Source organism: Rattus norvegicus, chromosome 17, assembly GCF_021556685.1.
Source record: "Rattus norvegicus strain SHRSP/BbbUtx chromosome 17, alternate assembly SHRSP_T2T, whole genome shotgun sequence".
Classification (NCBI taxonomy): domain Eukaryota; kingdom Metazoa; phylum Chordata; class Mammalia; order Rodentia; family Muridae; genus Rattus; species Rattus norvegicus.
The window spans coordinates 71,784,368-71,808,416 of NC_141550.1; the positions used below are offsets into that span (position 1 = coordinate 71,784,368).

At 38.6% G+C, this 24,049-nt stretch overlaps 1 long non-coding RNA gene across 3 annotated transcripts in view; it reads left to right on the forward strand.

Annotated features, from left to right (window-relative positions):
- The window catches only part of LOC120097925 (uncharacterized), a 56,576-nt gene extending 44,077 nt beyond the window's left edge, over positions 1 to 12,499 (forward strand). For 2 of the 3 annotated variants that reach the window (XR_015641330.1, XR_015641329.1), the window contains 2 exons: positions 3,610 to 3,636; positions 11,237 to 12,499. This is a non-coding gene — a long non-coding RNA (uncharacterized LOC120097925). Of the gene's footprint in view, positions 1 to 234; positions 686 to 3,609; positions 3,637 to 11,236 lie in introns of those variants that run through there. The other variant, XR_015641331.1, reaches the window with a different exon arrangement.
- The last annotated feature ends 11,550 nt before the right edge of the window (positions 12,500 to 24,049 follow it).

Below are 24,049 nucleotides of genomic sequence, written 5' to 3' on the forward strand. Positions count from 1 at the left end.
TGGGGAGAGGGAACTTAAAGAGTCCACCTCCAGTAAAAAGACAAGGTATCAAGGGGTTGCCATCTCACAGTCAAAAATTCTGACCCAGAATTGTTCCTGTCTAAATGTATTTCAGGGACAAAATGGAGAAAAGACAAAGGGAAAGAAGGTCCAGTGACAGGCCCAACTTGGAATACATCTCATGGGGCGCCTCCAAGGCCCAACACTGTTACTGATGCTATGTTGTGCTTACAGATAGAAGCATAACCTGGCTGTCCTCTGAGAGATCCAACAAGCAGCTGACTAAGACAGATGCGGATGTTACACCCAACCGTTGGACTGAAGTCAGAGATCCCTGTGGTTGCATTAGGGAAAAGCTGGAAGAGGCTGAGGAGGGAGGAGACCCCATAGGAAGACCACTAGTCTAAACTAACCCAGACCCCTGAGATCTCTTAGACATTGAGCCACCAACCCGGCAACATACAAGAGCTGGTTTTAGGACCCCAATACATATACAGCAAAGGAATGCCGGATTTGGCCTCAGTGAGAGAAGATGCACCTAGCCCTTGACACACTTGAGACCCCAGGGATTAGTGAGACCTGGTGAGGATGGGGACATCCTCTTGGAGACCGGGGAGAGGGGGGCAGGAATGGGATGAGGAACTGTGGGAAGGCATATTGGGAGGGGAGCAACAACTGGACTGTGAAAAATAAAATAATAACAAACAAACAAAACCGAATATATTTCCCTTAAAAATAGAGGCAGTGTTTCTATTTTTAGATGAAAAATTTAATTCACTTTAGTTGCATACAAAAGCTGCAATACCTGTATATTACATTTATTGATTAGTTGTTTATTTGCTTTGTTTTCAGATTTAGCAGACCCTCAGAAAGAGAAAAGCAAAACCACAAACACCAATCTTTGAATATGTGCTATGCCAGTATTTCATACTTTGCATCTAATTGAGTGGTTACAACCTTCCTAATGCTGTGACCATTTAATACAGTTCCCTATGTTTTGGTGACCTCCAACCATAAAATTATTTTTGTTGCTACTCCATAACCATAATTTTGTTACTGTTAGGAATCATAATATAAACATCTGATATGCACAATATTGATATGCAACTCCAAAGCAGCCAGGACGTGAGGTTAAGAACCACTATTCCAACTCTTTATCTAATAACTTGGTCAGTGGATAACAAGATGAATAAGACTTTCCAAAGAACGTAGCTAACCAAATTAGGGACTGTAGACCTTTACATAGTGCCTCATTTTGCCTTATTTTGTTTCTTTTGCCTTTCTTTCTCATATGGCTCATTACCCTATGATTATCCCAGTTTTAAGATATAATTAACAAGATTGAAAATAATAGTGTAGAGAAATAGTCTCTTTAATATGATTATGTCTGAGCACTATTAGCTGAGTGCTTTAGCATTCATAATTTCATAATTAATTTATCATGGAAAATATATATTGCTTCATGCTGACTAGATTACAGTCCCTGAAGTAGTAGGAGAGAAATATGAAATAGGTGGGTTTCAGTGGGGGGGAGGACTTTCTTATGTAAACTGGTTTATATAATACAGATATATAGTTTTCAACTGTTTAAAGATAGTCCGAAGACAGAAATAGATTAAAGACAGCTTTTCTCCTAAAGAATGATGCATTTTGAGTCCGTAGGGGTCAAGGTCAAGGGGATTTCATGCTGAGCTGTGAACCCATGCTGCTTTTATCTTGAAGGCAAGTGGCTTGTGGCTGACTCAGGGGTTGTGTGTGCCCTGTTAGACTGTTTCTACCTGGCCACTGGCAACTCTTCCTCCTCCTTTCAAATCTCCATAGATTTTTTTTCTAATTTTCCACTTCTCCCTTTTCATCATGAAAGAACATGCTTTGTTGGCATTGGTAGAGACAATGTTTTCTTCAGCTTTTGAGAAAGGCTGACTGTGTGGGACACCTCTGGAGTAGATCATCCATGTAATGCAGCAAGACACAAATAACTGTTTTCACGCCAACCCCCAAAATGCAGGGAACATGGACACTTGGGGGAAGCTTCCCTGTAGAAGACATACAATTCTTAACTGACTGTGTTTTATGGTTTCTTGTGTCTGTTTCTATCTGGACATTTAATTGAATTACAGTGGCACACTTGTAAATACAGTAGTCAGTGCAGATTTTGTAATTTATTTCCTCTTTTTGGTCAATTTGACAAGCGCCCGTGGGACTGATTCTGAGAAGAGATGGTCGGGGATGTCTCTAGTGCTTCTTGGGTATGGGCCCAGTACTGTTAGAACACATTCCAAGAAAGATATATCTAAGAGGGACTTGATACATGGTTACTAGCTGACAAAAAACATGTTTATTGCATGTTGAAATATGGCAGAAGATGAGTTCCATGGCGAACCTCTAAAATATGGCTTTAAAGTCTTTGTTGTAGAAGCCAGATGCTTGTGAGAAATCAGAGAGGCTGAGAGTAAAGAAGAGATTTGTTGTGTAAAGTCCTGCAGATCATGGGCATGTTTGACGTAGTGGGACTAAGTGGGGTAGCAGATTAACTTTACCTGTGTTTGACCTTGGTAGGTAAAAAAAAATCATGTTCTGAAGACAAAAATTTTCATTTGTAATGGCAAGGTCGTAGATCTAAAGGACACAGACATGGCCTGGGGTAGGTTAAACCTGTACACTGAACAACACATAGCAAAGTCGGGAAAAGGAAGACAACCTTGTGGAGTGCTTGGGCATTCTCCTTTATTTTATTCTTCAAATGCCACTACGGAAAATATCAGTGTGATGCAACTTTGGCTTGATCTAAACATTTCTGAAGCTAAAATTGCTTTCACTGCAACAGACATGCATACAGTGATACTGATGAATAAAGATAATAAAGTTTAGAAATACCATTCTCCATTTCTCGGGCTAACATTATGGACTCTGATAATTATTGACTCATTTTTAGGACACTTTTATGCATCATGATTTAAAGTAAATAGAAAACAATGAGTACAGAGTAACTATTACTTTGCATTCTATAAGCAATCCACAGGTCACTGATGTTCTATTGTGATTTCATATTACTTAGGTAGAGTAATGTTTACCACAAGGTTGTCTATGTGTTCATAATGACAGGGAAGACATGACAAGGCATCATTAGTAGGGTGGTGCACATTTCTTTGGCACACAGGAAGTGAGCATGGGGTACAAGAAGAAATAAGGCAAGGATATAACCATTGAAGGTCCATGCCATATGGCTACTATAAATTCTATATCCTCCAGCAAGGTTACATTCTCTAAAGGTTCTATCAACCCTCCCACCCCCAAATTTGGAACCAAGTGTTCAAACACATGATCCTACAGGTGACATTTCTCCTTCAATATTAAACCTCCACTATAATAAAAACTAATTCATGATAAAGCATAGAAACTGACAACCTCTCAGCCTGTGAGATGTTGGTTTCCCTCTGGCAGTTATAATGAACAGTCATGTCTCTGGGATTATTTTAAACATGAATATACGTTAAGGGCTATCAATTATCTTGTGGGTTCTGGCTCTGAATTAATCCACTAGTTCTGCCAATAAAAAGAAAACAGAGGACCAGAGATTTGAAATAACATATGTTTATTTTTTTGTAGTTCTGGTGGCTGAAGTCCAAGATCAAGGTATGGATGAGTCTCGTGTTACTGAAGATCTTCTTGGCTTATAGGTGGCTGCTGTGTGTCCTTACTGTGTCTTTACTCTGTGCATCTTTAGATGCTCTTCCCCTTGTAAGGACATTAATTGGATAGGATTAGGACCCCATCCTCATGACTCCTCCAGCACTAATATCCTCTTTGAAGCTCTTACCCACAGCAATACCATGTTGGTACCCTAATGGTATAAACTTGGGAAGAACACTAGCCTGTACAGTAACAACACTTTCCGTTGTTGAACACCTCTGGAGTAGATTATAACAATCACAAAGAAACCTAATTATTGTTTGTTATTAGAGTCTCCACAGGTCTTTTCACTCCATATCATCTTATTAATGCTTTGAGCCGTTCAAAGCTGGTACTACTCTACCTACTTGGGAACTGAATAGGTTTTGTGGTAGTTATTGCTCATATCTCTTAGAATATTGTAATTGCATTACTTTGGATCAGTAGATGTAATGCTTCACATCTCTGATGTTGTTTGAAGAATAAATATTGGAACTTTGTACAGAGGTTAGCAAGGGGATATATATCTCTCTTACAGTCTTCGGCCATTCTAAGTGCCTCGTGTTTAAGGTCTGCTTACTTGATGCTATGTTAATTTACAGTATCTATTGTAGCATTATTGTTATTGAATGGCATTTGTCCCACCACCATAACATTCAAAGTCTCATAAGAGTAAATGTCATGATCCTCACTTCTCCATCTTTACATTTCCTGGTATATTGAACATGCTACTTAGAAATAAGTCTTTGCAAATAGTGATATTTTGACTTCTTCTTTTCTGATCTGTATCCCCTTGACATCCTTTTGTTGTCTGATTGCTCTGGCTAGAACTTCAAGAACTATATTGAATAAGTAGGGAGAGAGTGGGCAGCCTTGTCTAGTCCCTGATTTTAGTGGGATTGCTTCAAGTTTCTCTCCATTTAGTTTACTGTTAGCAACTGGTTTGCTGTATATGGCTTTTACCATGTTCAGGTATGGGCCTTGAATTCCTATTCTTTCCAGGACTTTTATCATGAAGGGGTGTTGAATTTTGTCAAATGCTTTCTCAGCATCTAATGAAATGATCATGTGGTTTTGTTCTTTCAGTTTGTTTATATAATGGATCACGTTGATGGTTTTCCGTATATTAAACCATCCCTGCATGCCTGGGATGAAGCCTACTTGATCATGGTGGATGATTGTTTTGATGTGCTCTTGGATTCGGTTTGCCAGAATTTTGTTGAGTATTTTTGCGAACGACACCCTTCATAATAGACCCAAATAATATAAAGTACCTCGGTGTGACTTTAACCAAGCAAGTAAAAGATCTGTACAATAAGAACTTCAAGACACTGAGGAAAGAAATTGAAGAAGACCTCAGAAGATGGAAAGATCTCCCATGCTCATGGATTGGCAGGATTAATATAGTAAAAATGGCCATTTTACCAAAAGCAATCTACAGATTCAATACAATCCCCATCAAAATACCAATCCAATTCTTCAAAGAGTTAGACAGAACAATTTGCAAATTCATCTGGAATAACAAAAAACCCAGGATAGCTAAAGCTATCCTCAACAATAAAAGGACTTCAGGGGGAATCACTATCCCTGAACTCAAGCAGTATTACAGAGCAAAAGTGGTAAAAACTGCATGGTATTGGTACAGAGACAGACAGATAGACCAATGGAATAGAATTGAAGACCCAGAAATGAACCCACACACCTATGGTCACTTGATTTTTGACAAAGGAGCCAAAACCATCCAATGGAAAAAAGATAGCATTTTCAGCAAATGGTGCTGGTTCAACTGGAGGGCAACATGTAGAAGAATGCAGATCGATCCATGCTTATCACCGTGTACAAAGCTTAAGTCCAAGTGGATCAAGGACCTCCACATCAAAGCAGACACACTCAAACTAATAGAAGAAAAACTAGGGAAGCATCTGGAACACATGGGCACTGGAAAAAATTTCCTGAACAAAACACCAATGGCTTATGCTCTAAGATCAAGAATTGACAAATGGGATCTCATAAAACTGCAAAGCTTCTGTAAGGCAAAGGACACTGTGGTTAGGACAAAACGGCAACCAACAGATTGGGAAAAGATCTTTACCAATCCTACAACAGATAGAGGCCTTATATCCAAAATATACAAAGAACTCAAGAAGTTAGACCACAGGGAAACAAATAACCCTATTAAAAAATGGGGCTCAGAGCTAAACAAAGAATTCACAGCTGAGGAATGCCAAATGGTGGAGAAACACCTAAAGAAATGTTCAACATCTTTAGTCATAAGGGAAATGCAAATCAAAACAACCCTGAGATTTCACCTCACACCAGTGAGAATGGCTAAGATCAAAAACTCAGGGGACAACAGATGCTGGCGAGGATGTGGAGAAAGAGGAACACTCCTCCATTGTTGGTGGGATTGCAGACTGGTACAACCATTCTGGAAATCAGTCTGGAGGTTCCTCAGAAAATTGGACATTGAACTGCCTGAGGATCCAGCTATACCTCTCTTGGGCATATACCCAAAAGATGCCCCAACATATAAAAAAGACACGTGCTCCACTATGTTCATTGCAGCCTTATTTATAATAGCCAGAAGCTGGAAAGAACCCAGATGCCCTTCAACATGGGAATGGATACAGAAAATGTGGTACATCTACACAATGGAATATTACTCATCTATCAAAAACAACGACTTTATGAAATTCTTAGGCAAATGGCTGGAACTGGAAAATATCATCCTGAGTGAGCTAACCCAAACACAGAAAGACATACATGGTATGCACTCACTGATAAGTGGCTATTAGCCCAAATGCTTGAATTACCCTAGATCCCTAGAACAAATGAAACTCAAGACAGATGATCAAAATGTGAATGCTTCACTCCTTCTTTAAAAGGGGAACAAGAATACCCTTGGCAGGGAAGAGAGAGGCAAAGATTAAAACAGAGACTGAAGGAACACCCATTCAGAATCTGCCCCACATGTGGCCCATGCATATACAGCCATCCAATTAGACAAGATGGATGAAGCAAAGAAGTGCAGACCGACAGGAGCTGGATGTAGATCGCTCCTGAGAGACACAGCCAGAATACAGCAAATACAGAGGCGAATGCCAGCAGCAAACCACTGAACTGAGAATAGGACCCCCGTTGAAGGAATCACAGAAAGAACTGGAAGAGCTTGAAGGGGCTCGAGACCCTAAAAGTACAACAATGCCAAGCAACCAGAGCTTCCAGGGACTAAGCCACTACCTAAAGACTATACATGGACTGACCCTGGACTCTGACCTCATAGGTAGCAATGAATATCCTAGTAAGAGCACCAGTGGAAGGGGAAGCCCTGGGTCCTGCTAAGACTGAACCCCCAGTGAACTAGACTGTTGGGGGGAGGGGGACAATGGGGGGAGGGTGGGGAGGGGTCACCGATAAGAAAGGGGAGGGGGTAGGGGGATGTTTGCCCGGAAACTGGGAAAGGGAATAACACTCGAAATATATATAAGAAATACTCAAGTTAATAAAAAAAATAAAAAATAATATAAAAAAATAAGTCTTTGTTTCAAATAGGAGCTGGGAAAACAGAGCATGTCCATGGTCATTTAAACAAATACTAACTGGATATGCTTGTTTCTTGACTGAAATTCCTTCATTTAAGTTTTACTTGAAATTAAAATAGTACACTTTTCAAATTTTATAGTGAACGTCAGTGATATATTGTTGGAAAATATGGCAAGAAACAATAACTGATTGTGCTTCATTTAATACCATATAGAAATATAAACAGATGTAAAAATGTAAATATATAAATATAATAGTGTATCATATGTTTGTATCATATAAGTGTATTTAAATGATACACAAAATATATATGTACTTATAAACTTTAGTGTGTGCGTGTATGGGTATGGGCACATGGGGACAGGTGCCAAGAGAAGCCAGAAGAGGATATCAAATCCCCTGAAGCATGAGTTAAAGATGGTTGTGGGCCACCTCATATTGGTGCTGGAAACCAAACTCGGGTCCTGTACAATAACAACCCGATTTCTTACCCACTAAGCAAAAATACCAGCTCCTGCCCTGACTTACATCTTAATAACATTTTTCAGTTTATAGAAAAGTTGTGAAGAAAATATAAAACAGGCTCATGTATAACTTTTATATAACCGACCAAGGGCATCCTGATCTAATTTCTAAAGTAACAAAAAGTGCATTGGTTTTGTTATGGCATTTTCATACCCACAGTCCCACTGCTCTCTGTTGTATTTTGGGGACTCCCCTGAAGTGAATTTTCTGGTTTCTTTGGAGACTCATTGTGTCACGTGATGTTTTTTTCAGAAGGTGTCATAGGAGAGAATGTTTTGCTGGAGCAGACATGTGAGAGGGTATTGCTCTGAGAACAGACAAGTGGTGTTTTGCTGGAAGCTGACTTGTGAAGGGCATTTGATGTGTTGCTGGAGCAGACACTTGAGAGACCATGTGACACTTGGAAAGAGTGCAAATTTTACCCAACAGACAGTGGCTGCTTCGATGGCCTTCACTGATGACGCTCTTGCACTCGTTCGCCTCACAACATTTCACTAGTCTTCGCTGATCTCCACTTGTTTTGACTTCATAGAGAGAAAAGTACCAAAGAACACATTAATATCTGTGGTATCCTGCTTCTTGCTGTTTCTGAGGGAAGCCATTGCTACTGATTTATGTTTAGCATTTGCCGATTGGGCTGGACTGCCACTACTGGTTTGTGTTTCCAATTGGCCCAAAGAACCACTTCTTTTTTATTTATTTTTTATTAACTTGAGTATTTCTTATATACATTTCGAGTGTTATTCCCTTTCCAGGTTTCCGGGCAATCATCCCCCTCCCCCTCCCCTTCCTTATGGGTGTTCCCCTCCCAACCCTCCCCCCATTGCCGCCCTCCCCACAACAGTCTAGTTCACTGGGGGTTCAGTATTAGCAGGACCCAGGGCTTCCTCTTCCACTGCTGCTCTTACTAGGATATTCATTGCTACCTATGAGGTCAGAGTCCAGGGTCAGTCCATGTATAGTCTTTAGGTAGTGGCTTAGTCCCTGGAAGCTCTGGTTGCTTGGCATTGTTGTACATATGGGGTCTCGAGCCCCTTCAAGCTCTTCCAGTTCTTTCTGTGATTCCTTCAACGGGGGTCCTATTCTCAGTTCAGTGGTTTGCTGCTGGCATTCGCCTCTGTATTTGCTGTATTCTGGCTGTGTCTCTCAGGAGCGATCTACATCCGGCTCCTGTCGGTCTGCACTTCTTTGCTTCATCCATCTTGTCTAATTGGGTGGCTGTATATGTATGGGCCACATGTGGGGCAGGCTCTGAATGGGTGTTCCTTCTGTGTCTGTTTTAATCTTTGCCTCTCTCTTCCCTGCCAAGGGTATTCTTGTTCCCCTTTTAAAGAAGGAGTGAAGCATTCACATTTTGATCATCTGTCTTGAGTTTCATTTGTTCTAGGGATCTAGGGTAATTCAAGCATTTGGGCTAATAGCCACTTATCAATGAGTGCATACCATGTATGTCTTTCTGTGATTGGGTTAGCTCACTCAGGATGATATTTTCCAGTTCCAACCATTTGCCTACGAATTTCATAAAGTCGTTGTTTTTGATAGATGAGTAATATTCCATTGTGTAGATGTACCACATTTTCTGTATCCATTCCTCTGTTGAAGGGCATCTGGGTTCTTTCCAGCTTCTGGCTATTATAAATAAGGCTGTGATGAACATAGTGGAGCAAGTGTCTTTTTTATATGTTGGGGCATCTTTTGGGTATATGCCCAAGAGAGGTATAGCTGGATCCTCAGGCAGTTCAATGTCCAATTTTCTGAGGAACCTCCAGACTGATTTCCAGAATGGTTGTACCAGTCTGCAATCCCACCAACAATGGAGGAGTGTTCCTCTTTCTCTGCATCCTTGCCAGCATCTGCTGTCACCTGAGTTTTTGATCTTAGCCTTTAGTGGTCCACATCCTCCATTTCCTATCAACCCTTCTTCTCCTCTCCCTTTGCTTCCTGGGGTAGAAAAGAGGTTGAAGCACTTATTAACCATAATTAAAGTAGATTTTGAAAACTCTAAGTCTACACCTTGCTCCCTTGATCCCACACAGGTCCCTTTTGCTTTTTTATGACATCTATTCTATTATTTTCTCTCCCTCCACACTTAAGATTTATTCCTCCCCTTCCCTAATGTCTTTTCTAAATAAATGAACTACACTGAATACATATATATATATATATATACATACATACACACAAATGCAGACACATAAATTTTAAAGAAGAAATAAAATTATCTGTAAATATTTGAAAACTCTTCAATACAGTTTGTCATCAAGGAAATAAAACTTTAAATTGCTTTGGCATTCTATGTCCCCCCAGGTAGAAGAAAAAGCATCAAGTTTAGCAAACAACAAAAAACGAACAACAATTATTAGGATGTGTGTCTGGAGGATTTTATTTCTTTCTGATGGAAATACAAACTTGTACAGTCACTATGATAATCAGGATGGAGGTCCTTCTACCAATCTAAAACTAGAACTACTGTATGACCTAGTCATACCATTCTTAGGTGCATAATCAAAGATTCCTATTTAACATGTCACAGGGAGACTTGCTCTTCTATGCTTGTCACTTCACTTACCACAGTAGTCAAGAAATAATGCAAACAAAATAAACTGTGGTCACACACACACACATACACACACACACACACACATACACACACATACACATAAACACACACATACACACATATATACACACACATACACACACAAACACACATACACACATAAACACACACACATACACACATACACACACAAACACACATACACACATAAACACACACATACACACACATATGCACACACATACACACACATACACATACACACATATACACACATATGCACACACATACACATATACACACACATACACAAACATACACACACATACACACACATACACAACACACACATACACACACACACAGACACAACACACACACACACACACACAGACACAAGAACATGAAGTTCTAAAGAAAAGTAAAACCATGAAGTTTGATGAGAAATAGGTGAAACTCCAACAGACTGAAAACAGTCTAATTTAGAAAGAAAACTATTGAATGTTTTTTTCTTCGGAGCAGAGTGCAGATTTAAAATTATATCGTGTTTTTGTAGGTTTCCATGATTTTAAATCTTCCATTAGTGTGATATATTTATTACGATTGATTTCCCAATTGGATAGATTCTTATCGACATCACAATTGGTATATGTCACGTCCCACTTTTTCTGCTGTATAGCTCCACAAGTGTAGAAAATGAACACATGCATCCACTCTTACTGTAACAAATAGCCATCCTTACCTTGAACCCAGTCTTAGCAGGAAAGTATCCAATTTCACCCTAGAAATACTGATGGCATCCTTGGAGTAGTATGTCAGTTTGAGGAATCTCTGGTCTATTTCAAGGTTCTTACATTTTATGTGTATGTATCATGAACGGACATTGTATTTTATTAATGTTTTCCTGCACACAATTTTGTTTCCTTTTCTTTTCAGCCTGGTGGAATGGTAGATTGCATCATTTGCATTGGGAACAGGAGATCAGCATTGCATAACTGAGATAAATTTTGTTTGTTTCAAGTAATAATGACTGAACATTTTCCAAAATAAATAACTAATAAACTTGATACTTAGCTGTATATTTTAACCACAGTGGCTTAGTCAGCAGGCTACACTTCTTGACTGTAAGTTGTGATTCCTTGTACCCTTTGATTTTTGGCAGACTGGGGCTAGTACTCAATCATGTGACTTCACACCTCTGGAAATTAGTTGTCCATTTCCTTTCCTGGAAATGCCCTTGATTGTCTTGAGAATGGGTTTAGGAACTTCCCAGCTCTGTTCAAACCAGTCAAAAACTCACTTGATATCACCTCTAAAGACTAAAATCTTTCAGACTTAACAATCAGGACCTTTGAGGTTTTGGTCCACTGAAGTAAAATCTAATGGCCTGTATCATTATGTATGAGACAAGACTGAAAGGAAAGGACCATTTAAGTACAATTTTTATTTGGTGAGTTTGTGAGGTGAATGTCTGTACAAGTTCATGTATTTATGAGTGTACATGTGTGTTTACTGAGGCCAGAGGACAACCTTGGGTTCCATTTCTAATGAACCTCTATCATATTTGAGACAGACACTCTCATTGGCCTGGAACTTGTCAAATAGACTGGATTGACTGAACAATGGCATATAACTTTTGTCATTTGTTAACACTTAGGAAACATTTAACATTTAATGGGCAATGGTTTTATAACCTAGGTAAGTCTAAACTGCATATATTGTGTGCCAGGTAGCTTTGTTCCTATTCACAATAGAACCATGGGATACTCACTAAACCACATGCAGAGGTAGTCTGCATATAATTGTATCATTGTGAGGAACTATGATAGGGCTAATGCCATAGTGATCTTTTGCCAGGCATGTCTATGCATGTTAAAGAAGAGCATATTTAAAGAAAAAATAACTAAGTATCAGGTTTGAATCAATATCTATGCCTTCCTCTCTGGATAACTGTGTCTTCCTTGGAAGTTCTGTGTAAATGTAGCCATTGTATAAACTTCACTAACCACTGACTCTTTTCTGGTTGATCTGATATTGCTCTTGATCTCTGTACTAACATCCTGCCTCAGACATTTGTTGCTCCAAAAAATTAATAAATATTGTCAGTTTATAAAATAATGACTAGATTTCAAGATCTACTTAAAGACTGGACCTCTGAAAATAAAAAGAGTGGTAGAATAAATATCTGTTTGCTTCAGACTAAGAACATGTCTCTGCGGATACTTTCATGTGTGTGTGTGTGTGTGTGTGTGTGTGTGTGTGTGTGTGTGTGTGTGTGTGTGAGAGAGAGAGAGACAGATATTGTTAATGCATATGTAATCTCAGCCTCTATGTAATCTATAGAATGTGATTACTGTATAAATCCTCAATATTATTGCTTAATATTTAAGTAATTAATACAGACTTTTAAAATATCATTTATTCTGTCTATTGTGTGATTATGAGGAAAGGTCAAAGGACAAATTTTGAAAATTAGTTCTCCTTTACCTTGCTTGGAGGTAGGGTCTCCCCTCCTTCTTTCGTTTCACTGCTTCCAGACTCTTCTATCTCTGCTTCTCATCTCAGAATTGGGGTGGGATTACTGGTACTCTACAGCCTATCCAGCTTTTATGTGGTGTAAGGCTAGAAAACAAACCTTCGTGTATATGGGCAAGTGTTTTCACTCACTGAGCCATCTCCCTTGATTTGTTTGGTGGTGTTTTTTTTCCTCTATTTTGTTTGTTTGTTTGTTTAGTCTTTTTGTTATTTTGTCTTTTTTTTCTCATAGCTGAGAATCAAATCCCCAGGTCCTTGTGTTTGTTGGCAAGCACTATACCACTGAGCTAAATCCCCAACCCCTCTCCTGGATTCTGAACACACATATATATATTCTTGAATATATTATTTAGTTCTGCATATTTTGACATTTACATAAATTCAATAATTCTAGGTTTGATTAAAATACGTGGTTATGTGTCAATCTTCTGTTCTTTTCATGGATACTAGCTCATTGGATTTAATAAAACATCATTATTCATTTTGTGGTAATGGGCATTTAGAGTATCCAGGTATATCTAGTTATATTGCTCTAAACAGACATTAAGCAGGCACATTCAATCCTGGCCAATGATGAAGAAAGGTGGAGTTTTATTTTGTTTTATGCCAAGTGTAGTATAAATGTGTAGACACACACACACACACACACACACACACACACACACACACGCACGCACGCACACACACACAGCTTTATAACTAAAAGCAAAAATTTTCTTTACTCAATAATGCACATTTGATTTTCCAAAATATTCATTAAAAACTAATACCTTTATAAGCTTTAGAAAAATATTATATCCTCAAAGAGACTATATATTTTAAGATATTTATATGTATTTGACAATCCATTTGGTTAGGATCTGAATTCATTTTATAATTTGCATTATTCTACATATGTCACAAATTATTTGGCTACTCGCTTTTACTTTTCTTTCAAGTTACTCTTTTTTTGTCCTGTCCATTTTTCTATTGAATTATTGAATTTATTTCCTTAATTTTATAACAACCTATTACTGAAAAACTGATACATTTGGAAGTTCCTGGAAATACCTTCTCTTGCTTTATATTTATTTATTTCAGTTTATGGCATTATAATTCCAATTTAAATGTAGTTTGAATCATTATTTTAGCACAACGGGTTATAGCTCAGTCTATTTCCTTTATGATTTATGAATTTTCATATACTTATAAAAATCACTTCTTATTCTGTGAACATAAAGAACACGAAGCTATTTTTATACCGTTTTCTAAAATCTCTATATATGTCTTTGACATTTGTGTCTTAATGCTTGTGATATAGTAACCTAATTTTATGTTCTGAAAACTCTATCTAGTTTTTACTGACCTATAAAACATGCTCTTTTACCATCGTGTATGATTTCTTTTCTCCAAGTTCTTATATATTTATATATAAGTGCACTAATTTCTCAACTCTATATTATTCTTTAATTATCAACATTTGTTCTTTGTCTATACACTGGGATATCTTCATTTTTTCTACTCTCTTATCTTTATATATTTTGTTTAACCATCTCCTTTGTGGTTTTTTTAATCTACTTTAATCAACCTGTGGAAAATATCATAACTTAATAAATGCATGCAAGGGTATGACGCATGTGTTTGTTTCTATTTAATGGAACAAATTTTGTTTTAAGTAAATATTACATATATTTATTTAGGCTATTTTTCCTTGTTTGAGTGTTGACCTGTGCGAATGTCTGAGTACCGTGTATAAACCTGGTACCTGTGGAGGTCAGAAGAAGGTAGTCAATACTCTGGAACTGGAATTTTAAGTGGCTGTAAGCTGCCATGGAGAGGCTGTGAGCCCAACTCCTGTCTCCTGAAAGAGCAAAGATCAACTGCTGATCTATCTTTCCAGTCTCCTGTATTTAGTATCTTATAACTTGTTCTGCACTTACTATTTTCTTTCACTAAGTATTCTCTTTTCATGAATGGCCCCTTAATCATGTAGACATGATTTGTTGGTTCTGGTTAGAGTAACACTCTTTAATTCATAGCCTCTTGTCTATCTCATATAAATGGGAATTGGGAAAACACATCCAACTCTTGACCCACAGGAGACACCACAATGGGTATACCAGTACATATTTCCTTAGGGATTCATTTTAGATTCAAATAGGTGGATTATATTAGAGCAGGCAAGTTTATATATAATTAGTTTGATCATAAGGAGAAAGTATTATGCTAAGCAGTTACCACAATTCTTAACCCTGTTAACAGCAAATAGGGGTTTCTATCTCCCCTCGTACTGAAGCTGGCACTGCTTTCTTTCTGTAAGATTAGCCATATATAGGCTTTATGAGCCCCACACTTGCTTTACAGAGCATCCTTTGCTCAGTGTTTCTGCTGCACTTGTATGTTTTCTCACCCCTAATACCTGTGATAGTTACCTTCCATGGCCTAGTTCATGGCCTTATTTTATACCAATCTGTGTAACTTCATCTGGTCTTTCTGAATGTTTGCTAAAGTACACATCAAGCTGGATGTCTGATGATATTTCTAGAGTCTTCAACCCATGACCTACTGAATAAATTAATCCTTCAATGATTTCATGGTATGAAGATGTTATTGGAGAGGCTGTGTAGGAAAAAGATATACGTTACTGAAAATTTGTCCTTGGGGTTGGATCTCACATGGCTTGCTCCTATATACCCTTTTTGTTTCCTGTCTACCATGAGGCAAACTGCTCCATATCAAAATACAATTCCACCGTGATAACCCGACACCTGTGAACCCATGAACCAATACAGTTTTCCCACTTTAGATATTTTCTTTCAGTTACTTTGAGCACAGAGGTGAAGAATAATATAGAACAATTCTTTTGTAAGCATACATGCACACACATGCACGCACACACAGTTGTGTTTCCTTGTGGCATTCTCATAATTTTTATTTGATTTCTATCATATCCACTGTCTGCTATTCTGTGTCATTTCCCATATCCGTCCATAAATACCTTCCCTTCTCCCAACTATTTTAACCTTTTCTATTTCATCTTATTTTATTTCATCTCACACTGTCAATAGGACAAAACAGAAACCCACACATTAGAAAAAGATCTTTACCAACCATACACCTGATAGAGGGCTAATATCCAAAATATACAAATAACTTAAGAAATTAGACTCCAGAGAACCAAATAACCCTATTTAAAAATGGGGTACACAGAGAATTCTCAACTGAGAAATCTCAAATGGATGAGAAATACTTAAAGAAATGTTCAGCATCCTTAGTCATCAAGGAAATGCAACTCAAAACGACTCTGAGATCCCACTTTATACCAGTGGGAATGGCTAAGATAAAAAGCTCAGGTGACAGCAGATGCTGACAGGGATGTGAAGAAAGAGGAACACTCCTCCATTGCTGGTGGGATTGCAAGCTGGTATAACCACTCTGGGAATCAGTCTGGTGGCTCCTCAGAAAATTGAAAAGTTCTACCTGAGGACCCAGCTCTACCACTTTTGGGTATATACTCAAAAGACACTGCAAGATATAACAAGGACACATGCCCCCACTATGTTCACAGCAGCCTAATTTATAATACCCAGAAGGTGTAAAGAACCGAGATGCCCTTCAACAGAGGAATAGATATAGAAAATGTGGTTCATTTACCCAATGGAGTACTACTCAGGTATTAAAAACAATGACTTCGTGAAATTTGCAGGTAAATGGATGGAATTAGAAATTATCATCCTGAGTGAGGTAACCCAGTCACATAAGAACACACATGGTATATACTCACTGATAAATGGATATAAGTAAAAAAAAAAAGCTCAGAATACCCACAATACAGCTCACAGGTCTTATGAAACCCAAGAAGAAAGAAGATGCCACCAAAGTCTGGATGTTACAGTTAGAAGCAGGGAAGAAAATAATCCCGGGTGGGAGAGAGAGAGAGGGATCTGGGAGGGAGAGAGGAAGGGGAGAGAAAAAGGGGGTGGTTCAGATTCTGAGGGAGATGGGGAAGAAGTACAGAGGGTCAGGAATTTGAAAGGTGGAGTGTAACAGTGGGGGATGGGAGTCTGGTGGTAGCCACTAAAAGTCCCAGATGCCAGGGACCCAAGAGGTTCCCAGGATTCATCAGGAAGGACATTAGCCAAAATACACAACAAAGGGGACAGAACCTGTAGAGACCATACCCAGTGGATAGGCACAGTCTTTGTTTGAGGGATGGGGCCACCTGCCCACCTCAAAAATAATAATCCAGAATTCCTCCTGTCAAAAGGAAATGCAGGGACAAAGAGTGGAACAGAGACTGAAGGAAAGGCCATCCAGATTGCCCCACCTAGGAATCCATCCCATCTGTAGACACCAAACCCAGATATTATTGCTGATGCGAAGAAGCTCTTGCTGACTGGAGCCTGGTATAGCTGTCCCCTGAGAGGCTCAGCCATAGCCTGATCAATACAGATGCAGATGCATGCAGCAAAACATCAGATTGAGTGTGGGAACCACAATGGAGGAGTTAGGGGAAAGGACTGAAGGAACTGTAGAGTTTTGCAACCCCACAGGAAGAACAGCAATATCAACCAAACAGACTCCCCAAAGATCCCAGGGATTAAACTACCAATCAAAGAGTACACATTGCAGGGAATCATGGCTACAGCTGGATGTGTAGCAGAGGATGGCTTTATCTGGCATCAATGGGAGGAGAACCCCTTGGTCCTGTGCAGGTTTGATGACCCAGAGTAGGTAAATGCTGCAGCACTGAGGAGGGAGTGGTGGATGGGTGGAGAAGCACCTTCCTAGAGGCAGGGGGAGGGCATGGGGGGTTTGTGGAGGGGAAATTGGAAAGGGGGATAACACTTGAAATGTAAATAAATAAAATAACCAATAAAAACTATTTAAAAGTATCTTGTTGAGATATAATTAATAGAGACCTTATGTGGCCTCACTTGTACTGCTTATCTATGAAAAGGTTAACTCTCTTTATTATTCTAACTCATGAGTTAGTATGGAAGAATTCCCATAATCTTGAGCCTGTCTTATGAATGAACTACAGAAACTGTCAGGTCTGCTTTACTTCTCATTTCCTCTGTCTTTTGTTTATCATTCCTAGTGTGATTTATATGCCACATGTGGGACAGGCTCAGAATGGCCGTTCTTTCAGTCTCTGCTCCAAATGTTGTCTCCAAATCCCCTGCTATGGATTTTTTTGTTCCCCTTTTAAGAAGGAGTGAAGCTTCCACACTCTGGTTGTCCTTCTTGAGCTTCATGTCGTCTGGGGATTGTGTCTTGGGTAACTGGAGCTTTTGGGCTAATATCCACTTATCAGTGAATACATACCATGTGTATTTTTCTGTGATTGGGTTACCTCACTCAGGATGATATCTTCTAGTTCAACCCATTTACCTATGAATTTCATGAAGTTATTGTTTTGATAGCTCCATTGTGTAGATGTACCACATTTTCTGTATCCATTCCTCTGTTGAAGGGTATCTGGGCTCTTTCCAGCTTCTGTTGATTATAAATAAGGTTGCTATAAACATAGTGGAGCACGTGTCTTTATTGTATGTTGGAGCATCTGTTGCCCAGGAAAGATATAGCTGGGTCCTCAGGTAGTGCAATGTCCAATTTTCTGAGGAACCCCCAGACTGATTCCCAGAGTGGCTGTACCAGTTTGCAATTTAACCAGCAATGGAGGAGTGTTCCTCTTTCTCCACATCCTCGCCAGCCTCTGCTGACACCTCAGTTTTTTTATCTTAGCCTTTCTGACTGGTGTGAGGTGAAATCTCAGGGTTGTTTTGATTTACATTTCCCTGATGACTAAGAATATTGAGCATTTCTTTAGGTACTTCTCAGCCATTCAATATTCCTCAGCTGAGAATTCTTTGTTTAGCCCTGTACACCATTTTTAATAAGGTTATTTGGCTCTTTGGGGTCTAACTTCTTGAGTTCTTTGTATAATTTAGATATGACCCCTCTATCAGATATAAGATTGGTAAAGTTCTTTTCCCAATCTGTTGGTTGCCATTTTGTCCTCTTGACAGTGTCCTTTGCCTTACAGAATCTTTGCAGTTTTATGAGGTCCCATTTGTCGATTTTTTATCTTAGAGCATAAGCCATTGGTGTTTTATTCAGGAAATTTTCCTCAGTGCCATGTGTTCGGGACTCTTCCCGTTTTTCTTCTATTAGTTTGAATTTATCTGGTTTGATGTGGAGGTCCTTGATCCACTTGGACTTAAACTTTGTACATGGTCAATAAAATGGATCGATTTGCATTCTTCTACATGCTGACCACCAGTTGAACCAGCACCTTTTGTTGAAAATGCTATCTTTTTTTCCATTGTATGGTTATAGCTCCTTTGTCAAAAATCAAGTGACCGTAGGTGTATGGGTTCATTTCTGGGTCTTCAATTCTATTCCACTGATCTATCTGCCTGTCTTTGTACCAATACCATACAATTTTTGTTACTGTTGCTCTGTAATATAGCTTGAGGTCAGGGATGGTGATTCCCTCAGAAGTTCTTTTATTGTTGAGTATAGTTTTTACTATCCTGGGTTCTTTGTTATTCCAAATGAATTGCAAATTGTTCTTTCTAATCTATGAAGAATTGAGCTAAATTTTGTTGGGGATTGCACTGAATCTCTAGATTGCTTTTGGTAAAATGGCCATTTTTACTATATTAATCCTGCCGATCCATGAACATGGGAGATCTTTCCATCTTCTGACATCTTCTTCAATTTCCTTCTTCAGAGACTTGAGTTCTTGTCATACAGATCTTTCACTTGCTTGGTTAGAGTCAAATCAAACTATTTTATGTTATTTGTGACTATTGTGAAGGGTGTAATTTCCCTAATTCCTTTTTTAGCCTGTTTATCCTTTGAGTACAGGAAGGCTACTGATTTGTTTGAGTTAATTTTGTACCCAGACATTTTGCTGAAGTTGTTTATCAGACTTAGTAGTTCTCCAGTGGAACTTTTGGGGTCACTTAAGTACAGAATCATATCATCAGCAAACAGTGATATTTGACTTCTTCCTTTTCAATTTGTATCCCTTTGGCCTCTTTTCATTGTCTGATTGCTCTGACTAGGACTTTGAGAACTATATTGAATAAGTAGGGAGAGAGTGGGCAGCCTTGTCTAGTCCCTGATTTTAGTGGGATTGCTTCTAGTTTCTCTCAATTTAGTTTAATGTTAGTTACTGATTTGCTGTATATTGCTCTGACTATGTTTAGGTATGGCCCTTGAATTCTTGATCTTTCCAGGACTTTTCCATGAAGGGGTGTTGAATTTTGTCAAATGTTTTATTGACATCTAATGAAATGGTCATGTGGCTTATTTTCTTTGAGTTTGTTTATATAGTGGATTACATGCATAAATTTCCATATACTGAACCATCCCTGGATCCCTGGGCAGAGTGTTGTTCTAATTTCTATTCTACTTCTGCCAGCAGACATGTTTGTGTATCAAACATCTTGCTCCCTTCCACTCTATTATACAAATCATCTTCCTGATTTCTTTGGTACCAGATTAGTCTCTCATTCTTTCACATAGCTTTCTTGATTGGTGTACCTTGATGAGGAAAGTCTGTCAAGCTTTAATGTTTGAGAGCGCGTAGAGAAAATGATGATGCCATTCCTACTCATACAACTGCAAAAATCTGCTTTGTTTGTAGATTCTTGGCATTTATTCTGTACACTATTGGTTCAATAAGCAGCTGAGGTCTATAGGAGCTGTAGGTAGTTGATATCTGCTGTGGGAGGAATCATCCTTGTTTGGTGGTATGTCCATTGCTTTCCCAAGCTCCAGTGGATGCCTTATGTCCAAGCACATGTGGGTAGTGCTAGTTAGACTTAGAGGATTGTCAATAATATAAGAAGATGTGTTTTTAGGAAATGAGGGGAGATGGGTGGGGAAAATGGGAAGTAGATATGATAATATTTCACTGTATACAGGCATATTCTTAAGTAATAATTAAAGTCATGACAAAAACAAGTTACTGTCATATTGCCAGTCAAATAAACTTCCTTTATTAAGTAATTCTGCCTTAATTTGTCAGGTAATCTTTTATCATTTAAGTTAATGAGAGGCTCTCCATGCCTTTCCATATCTGAATTATGAGCAGTTGGTTTCTTTTGAGTTGGTATTAGATAGACTTCACAGAAAAGCTTCCCCTTCCTTCATTGTCTTTGAATACAGCATAAATATTCCCTCCCAAGAATCTTTTGTATTTCTTTGCTTATCTGTTTTTTAAATTTATTTATTTATTTATCTATCTATTTATCTATCTATATTGTAGAGGTGAGGTGAGTGCGTGCATGTGTGTGTGTGTGTGTGTGTGTGTGTGTGTGGTGTGCACATGTGCTCACGTACCACAGTAGATACAGTAAAGTCAGAGGAGAGGTTGCTGGACTTGGTTCACATTTTCTACCATGTGGCTACTAGAGAGAGAACTCAAGTCATTAAGGTCAGAGACATGCTTATTTAGTCAAGGAGTCATAACCCACGTCTTTTCTTTTTCTTATTTGGAAAGCAAATCAGAGTTCACCCAAAAAGCAGGGCTGTCTTAAATCTAGGATTTGGATTTGGTCTTGCCTAATTTATATCAGCACTGTGAGTGACCATTAAGTATACATACTTCAAGTCTGAAGGGAAATTGAACTTTAAGCTAAACTGTAGTCCAAGGCAAGCTGTAGATCATCTATATGTCATTCAGAATCATAAGATAAGACTTTGGGCATGGGCGTAGGAAGTATGATGGATAAGGAATATTTTACATGACGTAAGAGGTCAGTTTCAGTGTCAGGAGTAGAATGGAAATGGAGGCGTGGATTGTCGACAATACTAGACGACATATGTGTGTGACTGAACTGTGTGGCAGAGAAAGCAAATCAGCTTTTAAGTGAACTGAAAAGTGTACAACAAACTCTGAGGACCGCTGGGTCCTTTAAGGAACTTTGTGATATTTTCTTTCCCTGTTGAGCTTTGAGTTGCTTTCCTTGTGCACTCTCACTCCTGAGACTTTCTGTAGGAAGACACTTCCCTGCTGCATTCCAAAAATTTTGTTGTCAAGGTGTCTTCGATGCAGCCTTTTAGAAAAGCCAGAACCCAAGCTGAAGTTCTGTGTGTCTTGTTAGAACTTCAGAGGGATTACATTCACACTTAATTAGCTCATTTGGAAAATATTGATCAGAACATCCCATTTTCTAAAAATTACTTTTCAATTAGTCCTCCAATCACCATATTATTAACTTCATCTCCATAAAATTAGGTGGTCTCTATTAGGCTTTACATTAGGAGAGATGCCAGTTTGATTACTGAAAAAAAAATGACTTGCAATTCACATCAGACTTTGAACTATATGTGGATTGATGAACATTCTCAAGTCACTGTGCTTTTAAATGCAACCAAACAGGTAATTATCATATACCATCAAATGTAATTATATATGTTAATCTCCATAACATCCTACAAGTTAATACCACATATTAGCAGTTAATCATATAGCTTAAATGGGACCACGATGCATTTTTATGAACTTTCTAATCTGCATCAGTAGGAATGCATAGAGCGAGGGAGAGGGAGGAACACAAATGAATGCTGAAGTGAAAGAAGATAGATTTTAAATTACTTCCCACTCTGAAAGTATCTTCCAATTCCAGGGCCCTAGCCTGTTCTAAGAAATAAAGCCTGAAGACGTTACCTTTAATTTCAATAGTATGTTTGGGAGGCTCTCCACATACCCAAGACGAGACTTTCTCACCTCCAAGACTTATTTTGCTCCATTTCCTTCCCACCCATAAGAACACAATTAACTACCATATATTGACCATTTTCTTACGTCTGCTTTCTTTCTTTTAGCTCTGACAACATCTTAGTACAAACTCATAACCACATATGCCTTCTTGGAGGCCTCCAAATTCTGCCACTCCCTTTACAAATTATCTTGGCATGATATTTAGCCAAGTCAGTGTTCATTGTCTTTTGTTCTTTCTTTGCATTTCCACTCAATACAAGCGTGTGGAGCAAAGAGACTTCCCAGAGCTATCCTTATGTTCAAATGGGAGGGCATGTGCCAATAATTGTCTTAACATTTGCTATTTTAAAACAGGAAAAGTAACAGCCTAGATATGTAAGGACATCTAGAAATTATGAATGCCATGATAAATTGCCTAGCCCTGACACTATTGATGACATTTTCCTATACTTGCAGACAGGAACCTAGACTAACTGTTTTCTGAGAGGCTTTACCCAGCATCTGATGGAAATAGATGTGGAACCAAATATTAGACAGAGCTTGGGAAATCCTGTGGAAAGGGTGGAGGGGGATTGAAGGAGCCAGAGGGGTCAAAAAAAATAAGAAAACCTACAGAGTCAATTGACTAACCTGGGCCCGTGCGACTCACAGAGACTGAACCACCTTTAGACCAATAACTGATGTCTAGGCTCAACAGAAGAAGATATACGTAGTCCTACTCCAACTTGCTATTCCAAGGCAGGTTTCTATCTATGGGAGCCCTTCCCCTCTCTGTGAAGAAAGGCAGAGAGGAAGGATGGGAGAGGAGGTGAAAGGGAGAGACTGAGAGGAGAAGAGAGAAGTGAAGTTACCTTGAGGATGCAAAGCAAAAACCTAAGTTAATTAAAAAAAAACTGTGAATATTCTATGTGTAAATAGGAAGGAGGTTAAAACTGGTGGTAAAAAAAACAAGTTATTCAAAGGAAGTCAATAAAATCATGCAAGGAATGAGGCATAAAACACATTGTGTTTCTACAGAGTAGAGTGCTGTGGTCCTTGGTCTTTCTGTTCATGCTAGAAGATAGATTGGAAGACATAGCACAAATCTCTGGAAGGCAATAGCATGTGAAACTTGGATCATGCTGCAAGGGTGGAAGCTTAAGAAAAGAAAATCGTATTTAGTATTCTCCAAATATGGTCAAGGATGATGGCCATGCAGGGGAGTTATGAGGTACTTTGGAACTCAGAAAACAAAAGGCCCCCAACGTTATCTCCTTTATAGATGTTTGTAATTCATTCTCAGACTGGAAGTGAAAGATATGTCACCACAAATTCAGCATTTAGAGGTAACCCATTACCCATGCTATGGGTTTCCAACTGTAAGAAATGGAAATCAGCATAAAGAAAATGTTTAATCTAGAGACAAAGGAGAGGACTAGATGGATAATCAATTTGCTTCTATTACCAGGAAAGGCTTTATTTTAGAGTAGAAAAAGCTGAGGCCATGGAACATA